Here is an 11,506-nt window from a genome sequence, read left to right as displayed (position 1 = left end):
GGAAAGCCACATTTCTGAAAAAGGCCCAGGCTCAACAATAAATTGAAAGAGTCAGGAATGTGCCCTTCCAGTAAAGAAGACCAGATATACCTTGGGAAGAATTATCAAGAATGAGCCCAGTAGGTCAAAGGATGCATTATTCCCTTCTAGCACTTGTGAGATTGCATTGGACTGCTGATTCTGCCTTTGGGCTACCCATTCCAGGAAAGACATTAGCACACTGGAGGGAGTACAAGAGGAGTCCACCAATATCAGGAGCTGGAGCACATGAAATGTAAGAAGATGAAGAATTTTGGTGTGTTCAACCTTACCAAGGGAAAGCTGAAAGGGGAATCTTATTATTGTCTTCAAATCCTTAAGGAAACAGTGTGAAGAAGAGAGAGTTAAACTATTCTCAGAATCTCACAGCAGAAGAATGAAAGGCAACAGATGCAGGTTGGAACATGGAAAATTCTCAGTAAAAGAAAAAATCAGAGGCGTCACTTTAACAGCAATCAAAAACCATGCTGCATTTCCTGCAGATAATGTGGAATATCCATCCTTTCGACACACTCAGAACTTGACTAGAAAAGGTCCTAAAAAGTTTTCTTTGACTATATGTGTTTATAACTCTTTCTATAAGGGGTTTAAACTAGATGTCTTTTTGAGGTGCATTCTGAGTTTTAGAGAAGGAAACTGCATTTGCTGGTTCTGCATGTGAAAACTTGGGATGGTGGGGAAAAAGATATTTCTTCTCCTCTGGACAAGAGACATCCAAGTGAAGATGGTGAGAAGTCTTCAGAGGTGGGGTTTTAGAAATGCCAGGACAATGAAGCTTTATCAAAAGTAAATGTTAACTGTTTCTGTGAACAGAAACCAGTCTCTGCTGTATTGAAACAACATATTTATGTACGGTGACTCAGTGGGGCATAGGATATTTTGGCTTTACTTTATGATTCACTTAATGAGTTTCTTGTGAGGATCACACTTCTACATATTACTGAACTGCATTTTTAAAACTTTTGGTGGGTTGCTCTTGGCCTCTGCAATTACTACAAATATTCTGAGAGTGTGCATGTCTTACATCAAGCAATACCATATGTACACAAATATCCTACTGTTTGATGTGCTAGGTTCAATAACAATTAGTCTGCACATAATTCCAAACGCATATACTGTTGATATCTGGGAAGCTGAAATCTCCCATAAGGATAAGAAGGATTTTGAAAAAAACTGAAGTTAGAATTGCAGTACGTTGGAAAGGTACGTACTCAATTTTCTTGTTCTCTACCACTGTATTGCCATCAATCATGTTTTTGGACATTATTTATTTGCCTACAATAGGCACCCAATGTCATCTGAGATCCTTTAGGTATGCAAAATATTCACCCATAGCTCACAGGTATGAGAGAAGACTTAGAGGACACTCATATCTTTCTGACCAGCAACTTGAAATCTAAAAGACTTCCCCATTAGTGCCTAAAGCTACTCCAGATAACTAAGCTCAGGCAGCTGACTCTCATCCTTACTCTCCTATACTTCGAATCTTATTTTAGATATAAGTTCCTTAGAGGTTTTGGTTAGCTCTTTCAACTGTTACTATTAGTCAAGGCAGTGTGAATGTCTGAGCCAGGAAATAAAGTTGCACAGCTTTCCAGTCAGATCAAGCCTGCTTTTGTCCATATTAGTTTGAAAAATCTCTAAGGCAAGATAATATCTTTCCATAAAACACCCTGTAGCCTGTTGTTGCTGTCAGAGCAAATGCTTCTAACAAAATGGTGGGAGATGAGACTTCAGACTTGGTGTTTAACTGAATGATGCAATAAAGGTGTTTTGGAGTGTGAATATAAACAAAAAGGAAAATTTAAAGTAGCAGCTTATAGTTAAAGGAAAAGGTTTTCCTTTTGATGCAAGATATGCTGATACCATAAGATAATAAATCCTGTATTATGACAATACAAAAAGAAATGCATTCCAAATAAACCGTAAGAAAGTCTGGAGTCTATACCTTGTAATCAACTTGATTTTAATTTGTCTCTCAAGCTCTTAAGGCTCTCAGGGGCAGAATAGCATTTAACATACGCAACAGAAGAAAAAGTTCTGTGGAAAAGAGAAATATAAGTACAAGCTGACTCTTCTATTAAACCTTTAGGGATTTTACTTATTCCTTATATATTTTCTTTCAACAACATTTGGATAAAACACAGAAAAAAATCAGGGAGCAGAGACTTAGTATTCCCTATTACAGAGGTATGTCACTTGTCTTTCCCTTCCTTCAGTCCTTTTTTCTGTATTCTTATCCCTTTAAGTCTCTTGCAGTTGGATATTGTCTTTGTGAGCAGTAGTCTAGTTTTTTCTGTTTGATAAATGTTTTGGATTTTGAAGGTAGTATTTTTCTCAATGCTTTCCAGTTTGCACTGTTTTCCTAACACAACGCTGTGTCAAGAATAAAACACTCTTCAGGCAATTATCTTAGGAATATTTGTTTACGAAATAATGCTTAGAATTATGTTTGGGTTTAGAATACTCAGCTAAAACCTATGTGTCTTTAATTGCTGTGTCTGTAATTTTTTTTGTTGTATGTCTTTACTATTATCCTACTAGGATTTGGAAGTAGCTCTGCCTTTGGAAGTAGTGCCACAGGAGCATCATCATTTGGGTTTGGAACTACAAGTAAACCATCAGGAAGTCTAAGGGCAGGTTGGTTTGTTTCTTTTGAATTCAAAAAATCAAGTTTCTCTTAAAGCAAGTCTTATAATTAAACTGCTGTGCTCACACCAAGAAACTGATAATGTGCTTAAAGTTGCATGTGTCTATCATTATTAACATAACTATTTACTTGCTAGATACACATTTTCAGATAAGTTTTTGGGTTTTGTTGAAGGTCTCCTATGTAGACAGTACCAAGTATCAATGTTTCCCATTTCATGGTGTCTGTCTAATTAGGAGTGGAAGCAAGAGATCAGATGCAGTCTCATACACAGGAAAACAGTTGTCACTTGAATGCATTGGCATCAGTTACTAATTGAAATTCATATATAAATTAGTGACGAATATACTAGTAATTTGACTTACTGTATTTACAAATAAAGTTAAAATTATTTTCTAGAAGCTCAGAGGTTTCCTTAAAAACATATAAATGCTTACTCTATTTGAATAGTAAGTTATATGCATTGTATCTCTGTATACATTCATAATTCATTATAATAACTACTTTGAAAACATTTCTGTGGCAATTGAAATACACAGTGTTCATTTAGTCTTTTTTTTGTTTCATTTTGTTGGGGATGATAAAATTAAAATATGGATGCTATTGCTCCTTAACTCAGATGTCTGAAATATAGCTGGCATCTCCATTTACCTTTTAAATAGGAATAATAGCTTACTAAGCTATTACTAATCAAATATTTTCTATAGTCTGTCTTACAATCTTTTTTCAGTGGCACATTGAAGGAGGATCATGTCTCAAGAAAAATGTTTATTCAACTGCTATTAAAAGAAAACAGAATTTTGCTGGTATTTACTAGGAAGCACTGATTTTTGTTCTGGATTCTCCTTGGTTAGTGATGAGTTGTCAGACCTGTAAAGTACTTTAAGCTTTGTATTACATGGTGGAAATAGCTCATGAATGTTAACAGCCTAGTAAGGTTCTTGATGGAACTCTCTTTACAGTATCTGGTGTCCAAGCACTAACCTTCTTTTACTTAGTTCTTAATATGAGAAACAACTGGAAGACTTACACTGCTTAAAGTTTTATCTTGTAGTTTATTGTCCCTAAGCCTATATTAAATTAGCTATTATATATAAATAACATTGCAGTGTTTCAAGCTGCTGAATCACAAAGCTAAAAATTTAGTTTCAACATATTAAATAGAATTAGAAAACTACTTGTATGGCTTAGTTGCCCGTCACTACGGAAGTATCAAGCCAAAGTAAATAGCAAGTCTGTCTTAGCTATGGTGGTGGTGTGCAGAGGCAATTTAAATATCATTTCCCTCAAACCAGGCTTTGTCATGAAGCCACTGCTGTCAGTCTCTCTTTTGCAAGTGAGGGGGTTGCACCCAATAAAATGAAGATTTTCAATTATCTCAAGAGTCTCAGCTACAGAAAGTGGTAACCAGGAATAAAAACAGATTAAATGTAATTTCTGTCATTTTGTGATTAGAAAACCAAGTGGTCATGAAATCCTTATCTAGACTGGGATTATAGAAAAGAAACCACTATTAAAAATTTGGTAGCCCAGAAGCACACTAACTTTTATCTTTTATATCCAAAACATTATGTCACATAGTATCTGGATTGCATATGATCTTTAATTTTATTGAGGGTGATGCCTTTTCCTGGTCTTAAAATCAAGAGTCATACACGGTTAGAAGGGAAAAAGGGATTTTACCTTGGTATTTATTTTAAGGATCCTTAGGTGCACACATCCAGGTCAAATGCACTGAAATACACCCTGCAAAATGCCCCCCCAAAAGATCTGGTATAACATTATAGGTTTTACTAATTAGCATATCTATCAAAGATTCCCCAATGAGAGGCTCTAGTGAGACCCCCTCCCCAAGGAGCCTTCCCCTGGATGGTTCTATCTTAGTTTACAAAATGTGTTCTGGAGAGGACCTTGGGGTCTGGGGCACACTGATCTATCTATGAAGCTTCTAAAATGTTTAGTCTCTCAGCTTGACAAACAAGTCCAAGAATGTAGGGGGAAAGCACTAAGAATACAGAAGTTGTAAAAAGGTATAACAGGGGTATAAAAGAAAAGGCAAAAAATCTTCATGGCATCAAGGGTGTATAAATGGGTTTGAATGATACCTGAGGCTAGCCAGGTTATATATATATTTTTTTTTAATCTATTGTGTCCTCTTTCTTAGATACCTGTCTTGGGGTGACCTTATGATGTGTATCCCATATCGCCGCCTATGCCCAGAAATTAATTTTTGTGCCTTTCTATGCCTCTAAACTGAGCCTGAAAGGGGGAAGGAAAAAACTGAGCAAAACTTTCTCAAAGCAGTTTGCAGCTCGTTCAAGGTTACAAAAAGATAGCAGGGTTTTTTTTTTTCCCCAGCTGGGGCAGGGGAGGGAAGAAGCACCCGGCTTGCTGCTTTCCAGTCAGTTTTTGGCCAGTTTTTTTCAGTTTCTTGTTCTCCGGAGAGAGACTGAGAGTTGGACTTTGGATTTCCTTCTCTGGAATTTCGGATTTTTTTTTTCTCCCTTTTCTACTGGACTGCTTGATTGCTGTAACATCAGAGCACATCGGGAGGACTTTCCACTGGGCACAGAGGGCCTGGCCCCGGCCCAAGCCCCAGCTCCGAGGAGACCAAAGGGAGGACTCGAACACTTTCCCAGGTTTTTTTCCTCTACAGTGAAAGATTTTTCCATCTAACATTATTCTCCTTCCCATGTGTTTGTTAAATAAATAGTTTTATCTTCTTCACTTTCCTTCGAGGAAAATTTATTTTTTCCCGAACCTGGTGGGGGAGGGGTGGTTGTGCCTTCTCTCAGAGGATATATGTATTTCTAAATTTGCCCAAACTGGAACAATACCATTTACAGGATTCTGAAAGAATATACTGGTTTATATTACTGTGTAATGGTTGCATCTTGTTTCTGAATCTGGGCTCTGGAATTCACTGCTACTGCTTGGGTTTAGATATGAGCACTTAAGTATTTTCCCAGACTAATGTGTATGGGAGCACTAGTTAAGTGTGTGTTCCAACACACACTGTTCCAGGCTGCTTAGGCTGCCCCAGGTCTCCTCCACAGGTTTTCCATTGGTTTGATCTTATCTTAGAATTAAAATTAAAGATCCCCAAATTGGTTCTGTCAAGTGTTTAATTTTTATGAGTTAGATTTAATTGCTTTAAAAGATGTGAAAATGTTTCTGGTGCTATTACTGCTTTTCTCAGTTTCAGGTTGTCTGTGTGAGGAGAAAATTCTGAGTCCTCTGATAGTCCTTGAGCATCTTGTAATAGCAAATTTGGGTTGGTCCAGGAATGGTCATTGCGTTTATCAGTAGATGAAAAGCAGAGCAGCTTCAGTCTTCGGGCAGTTCCTTTAGTGCACACAGTTGTGAGATGGAACAGTGTCTCACGCTTCCCTCTGAAACACACAGAGACATTGTGGAAAGCTGACTCCAAAACAAGTCCCATTTAATTCCTACTCTTATTCATTTAACAGCAACCAAAAAGGCAAATGTGAGTGGGCTATTGTAAAGGGCATTAAGACTCTTAAAGTAACAGGAAAAGGGAAAAATCACCATTGAATTTCCTTAACAATTTAATAAAACGTTAAGAGGAGGGGGAGTGTATAAATGCAATTTTTGTGAAAACATGCTAAATATACCTTGAAGATTTGAGTTGAAAATTCTTGTTGGAGACTTATTTTTACTGAAGAATTGCAGCCTCAGTAAATGAGATAAGAGATAACCAAGTGGGATCATGGCTGGATGCACTCATACTGCTGAAAAACAGACCTTAATATAATCCATGAGCAACTTTTACTTAGAGAGGCTAATAAATCAGTCAAAGCTGTTCTTGAAATATGTTTTGATCTAGAGCACCCATTGTGGTATGCAAGATGAAAGCAGGAATAGGTTGCCATGTGATGAACTGCTTTTTCTCCCTGTAGTATTAAAACTACCAAAAAAATACTGTTAAGGGGAGTTGCGTACTCATCTTTGGCTTACTGAGCTAAAGGGCTGACGGAAGCAGAGACGCACAAGCCCAGTGAATAAAGTGTGATCATAACACCCTTCAGGGAGATGTGAAGGCTGTGTCCTTGAAGGGCAGGTTGTCATTTACTTCCTGAAAATCACTGTTCGCACATAAATAATACTAATTTCAGCAAGGACATTGTTGATCACATTGTACCTATGGTTCGAGACTTTGTGAGTCTTCCCTCTAAACTGAGCTATTCTGTGACTGATTATTTTTCTTGCAACAGGAATCAGACTCAATGTATACCTTGTTCAAGTTTTTTATCTTGAAGATTTTTCATTTCAGTGCTCAGCTTTAGGGTTTGGTTTACTTCTAACAAAACTTGGTACCTTGGCCTTGTTATGCTGCCATGACTGGAGAAAACCATTTAGATTAATTTCACGTCTGCCTTTCTGTACTTTTATGGCTGCCCTTAATGTCACTTCTAACAGCTATTACTTTCCAAGCTGTATCTAAATTAACTATTCTCAGTCTTCTATCACATAGTTTATGCATCTCTTACTGTAATATTACTCAAATAAAGCATAGGCTGCCTTCTCTGCATGCTTGAAAATAATCCCTGCATCTAGAAGCAGCAAGGTGGAGGTAATTTATGAGCACTGTACTCTTGCCTGCTGAGCTCCTGACATGATACGTCACATGCAGCTTTATTATGAATGGCATTCATGATGTTTTCTATGGGAAGCAATGCTTGCCTGTTATCTCACATACCTGAAGTAAAAAGATAACTTTTTTTCATTCATGAGACTCCCTGATACATCTTAGCTGGGACTCAGAGTTATCAGGGAAATGGAAGAACACCTGCATGTGTTTCACCCCTTACATCCTAGGATGAGAGACAAATTAACCCACAAAATTTAGACAAGACCCAAATGAACACTATCAGTCACTATCATCAGTCGCACTCTAGATATGCACAACCATTACACTGACAATGAGTTCCATGCGCATGCCAGAGGACTGTGAGTTACTGGAATGTTAATGATGAATTTTTTTGACAATATGATGTGTGTAACCCAAGTCCAGACATTGCAGGAAAAAGAGTTTCATGTTATGTTTTGAGGTAGTTCTTAATGCAGAGTGTCAGCAGCAAATGAGAGAATAGAAGACATCAGGCTTGAGAGAGCTACTTTAGGATTCCGATGAGACAACCAGTTGGGTTTTTCTTTCTGTACTCCAAAAATATTTTAGGCATTGAGTTGAAGATACTGATGTGACCAAAGAATTGCTTTAGCTGTCTGTTAGAGAACTAATGAAGCAATATAAAGTAATGCATATTGAGAATATACTCTCTCTTGATTGTGAACCTATTTTTCTTGTTATCTTAATTGTTTGCAGGTTTTCAGGAACAACTTGTATGAAGCTCTTTGTTAAAATCTGAACTTGGCTCATGTCATACTTATTATTTTGTGGTCTCTTGAGACAACAAAAAGTGAAGTTATGAAGTTCTGCTTCTTATTAAGTAATCTTTGAGAAATTTCTAGCATTCTCTAATAGTTGCAATTATTATCCAAGTTGGTTGTGCATAACTGATATAAATTTGTAAAAGAAAGTGAAATGAGTTAGTGTTACTGTTCCTGGAAACTGTAGAAAGACTTTCTTAAACTGATGTTGTTTCATAGCTGAATCAAATGTTCAGTTTGTTTACCTTAATAGAAAAGGGTGGAGGAGTTAAAATAGCACAATTTGCTCAGCTAGTCGTTCAGTTTTTCCAAAGCTTTGTTTCTAGTGCTGTTTTTTGGTCTGTCATAAAGGGTGTTTTTAAATACAAGCAATTTGGCAAGGATTTTTAACCTTTTCTGCCGCACATTTAAGGTGTTGTCTGTGCCACGTATGTTACAAAGGCAGGCAGAGGTAGCCAAGTCAGTAGGAAGAAGGCTGAGCACTCCAACTCCAGCTTTGCCATTTCTCTGCTGTGAGTGAAGTGAGTGGTCCATGGTCCACCTGTATCTTCTGCCTTCCCTCCCACCTTAGGAGTGCATTGCATGTTTATGCTGAGAACCTGAGGAATTATGGTTCTTCTGTTGTACAATTTCAGTGAGACTTCTGTGTGCTACTCTTGTACGGATAATGCCATAATAGACTTGTGATTTAGGATATAATTGTTTGCACTCACTGAGGTAGTCTGTGTCAGTGCTGCAACATCCAAGTTGTCATGGCAAGTCCAAGTACTCTAGCAGAGTGATTTACCATTGTTGATCCATGTTGGTATAAAGTGTTACAACTGCTGGTAATAAAGTGGCTGGTGTTAAGAAGAAAGTTACAATCCTGATATAACTTATGTTTTAAAATATTTTTCCCTCCCCCATAAGGCTTTGGGAGCTCGACTACATCTGGGTTTAACTTCAGCAGTCCTGGCATCACAGCATCAGCTGGCCTGACATTCAGGGTGTCTAATCCTGCATCTGCAGGCTTTGGGACAGGAGGGCGACTTCTTCAGCTGAAGAAATCTCCAGCTGGAAACAAGCAAGGGAAAAGATAGGCCCCCCTTTTAGGGAGGGGGAAGTGCATCAACTTTGTTCATCTGAAAAGTCTATTTTTCTAGATTGATGCATTAATTAAATTGCATCCCAGGAGATTTATAAAAATGTTGCTACTTTTCCCTAGTGAAATCATAATGAACAGCTCTTTTCTTGTGAATAGAAACCTGTTAATGTATTTTTATTTTGGACCCTAGTTTTAGAAATGTTCCATACTGCATTATTATTAAAGATTCTTGTAAAATCATCTATTTAACCTAACGTTAGTAGCAGAATATTTTTTGTTAATAAACTTTATACCATGTGAATATATGCATATTTGGTTTTTTTGTACAGATAATATATATTCTAGTACAAACACTAGAGTTCATATCTTCTGCTCCTGGATATGGCTTTTAAATCTACTTCAGGGTGTTTTTGTGTATGTGAATGTAAATATATACAGTACAGTGCACATGTCTGTGTGTATGTATGTGTAGATATATATGTATCAAACACAGATGTGCATACCTTACCCCATAGACAGATCTCCTTTTCTTTGTGTGTTCTGTTTCTCCATGTTGCCCTGTGGTCCCATAGCTTGATGTTCCTAGGAATTTCAAATAGTGGGTCCCAGGCTATGTCATCATTGCTTCTGTGTTTTGTTGTTTAAAACCAGCTGAAATACAATGTTTACTATTTCATAGAGCTTCGCAGATAGCAGTTAGCAGCTGGTTTGTTCTTGTTTTGGTTTTTCTTAACCTTTTTCTTGACCCATTTAGCTGCCAACTCTGAAGAATCTGAGATTTCAACACAGACATTTCATAGATAGTATCCCCAAACTGTTCTTTTTTCTCCTGAGCTGAAGAGTAGGGCACTGCAGGATTTCAGCTGAAAGCTCAGGATGCCACAAGGTCTGTGTGCAAGCAGGAGTTGTCAGGCTGGATAAGCTTTCCCCTGCAGTTGAGGGAGAGAGGATGTGCTGTCCTAATGAAAACCTGAATTAGGTGTTACAAACCCAAGTTGATTCATGAGCTTCTTGTCAGCACTGCCTTAAAAGCAGTTGGGCATCTGCTTCCAAACAAGGTGTAGTACAGTAGCTTGCTGCTCAAGAACAGAGGAGAAAAATGATGTAATTTGAAGGTTAGAGCTATTGCAGCAGTAGTTTATGAATCTCACATATTGCAACATCATAGCTTGTTATTCTGCATCTCCAGTTTGGTCTGCACAAAGAATATCTGGGAAAATATCTTAAGAAGGAACTAATAGATCGATTCTTTGCAAATAATGATACCAGGTTGATGTGTGAGCATGAAACTTTGGAGCCAAGTTGATTTTATGTAGAGGTTTTGTCATTTGCTTTCTATTGTTAAAGTGTTACTACCTTATTTAGTTACTAAATAAGTAGTTACATACCTACTTATTTTGTATGTTTTGGAAGTGTCTGCATTCAGCAGTGATTGCTCTTTGACAAATGTTTGGTATGTCACTTAATCTGATACAATTAAGGGAAACTGAGTACAGAATTCTTCACTTTTGTACTTGTATGTTTTTGCATCTTTGTGAGCAGTCTCTGAGGAAGGAATATGTGTTTTTTTAATGTCACAGAAAAATAAAGCTTACTGTTTATTTTGATTTCAATCTGTTTTTAAACTTTTATTGGGCTGCAGTCAAAACTCTAATGTTTGTATTCCTTTATTACTGCTTTTTTAATAGTTAATATGTTAAACCACTGGACTCTTATAATGTATTAATTTGTGAAACTAATTCTAAATGTGTACTGTTTGTCCATATGTGCAACTTACCATTGTGCAAACAATAAAACAATAATGTTGTGATCCTTGTAATACATGTTTGCCTATCTTAGAGATCATTTCCTGATGTTCTCCTACTTTATAGGAGAAACAAGAACCTCATTGGCTAATATGTAGAACTGTTTTTCCTAGAATTCATATAGTACAGAATTGTTCTTGCTGAAATTAGGGCCTTGATCCTGGATTGAAAGTGCAGAGGGAGAGTGGGTAAAGGGAGGTATTGTATTGTGCGGTTGTCTAGAATTTCTTCACAGTGCATGATATAAATCTGGATCACGGTGTATTGTCACACAGCACTAGGAATGGCTTTGTAAACAGGGAAACAGTCTGAGCCTCCTGGGTACCTGTGCTCTGCTTCTTTTCACATTAAAAAACAGTTATGTCCTTAATTTAGCCTAAGTGAAAAAGTGATTATATAATAGAATAATCACATATTGTAGTACAAACAAAAGTCAAAATGGGATTTGAAATAATTATATTCCTAGAATATTACTGTGGGTGGTTGATTTTAGCTATGATTTTCAGGGATCAGCAC

At 37.1% G+C, this 11,506-nt stretch overlaps 1 long non-coding RNA gene across 1 annotated transcript; it reads left to right on the top strand.

The window, feature by feature from the left end:
* Positions 1-2,501: 2,501 nt before the first annotated feature.
* LOC108444616 lies at positions 2,502-11,004 on the top strand. The gene is made up of 2 exons (XR_001859254.1): positions 2,502-2,679; positions 9,011-11,004. It is a non-coding gene; the product is annotated as an uncharacterized LOC108444616 (long non-coding RNA).
* Positions 11,005-11,506: the final 502 nt, after the last annotated feature.

Source organism: Corvus brachyrhynchos, unplaced genomic scaffold (genome assembly GCF_000691975.1).
Source record: "Corvus brachyrhynchos isolate BGI_N302 unplaced genomic scaffold, ASM69197v1 scaffold121, whole genome shotgun sequence".
In the NCBI taxonomy this organism is placed as follows: Eukaryota; Metazoa; Chordata; class Aves; order Passeriformes; family Corvidae; genus Corvus; species Corvus brachyrhynchos.
This window is presented reverse-complemented; position numbering and strand designations above follow the sequence as displayed.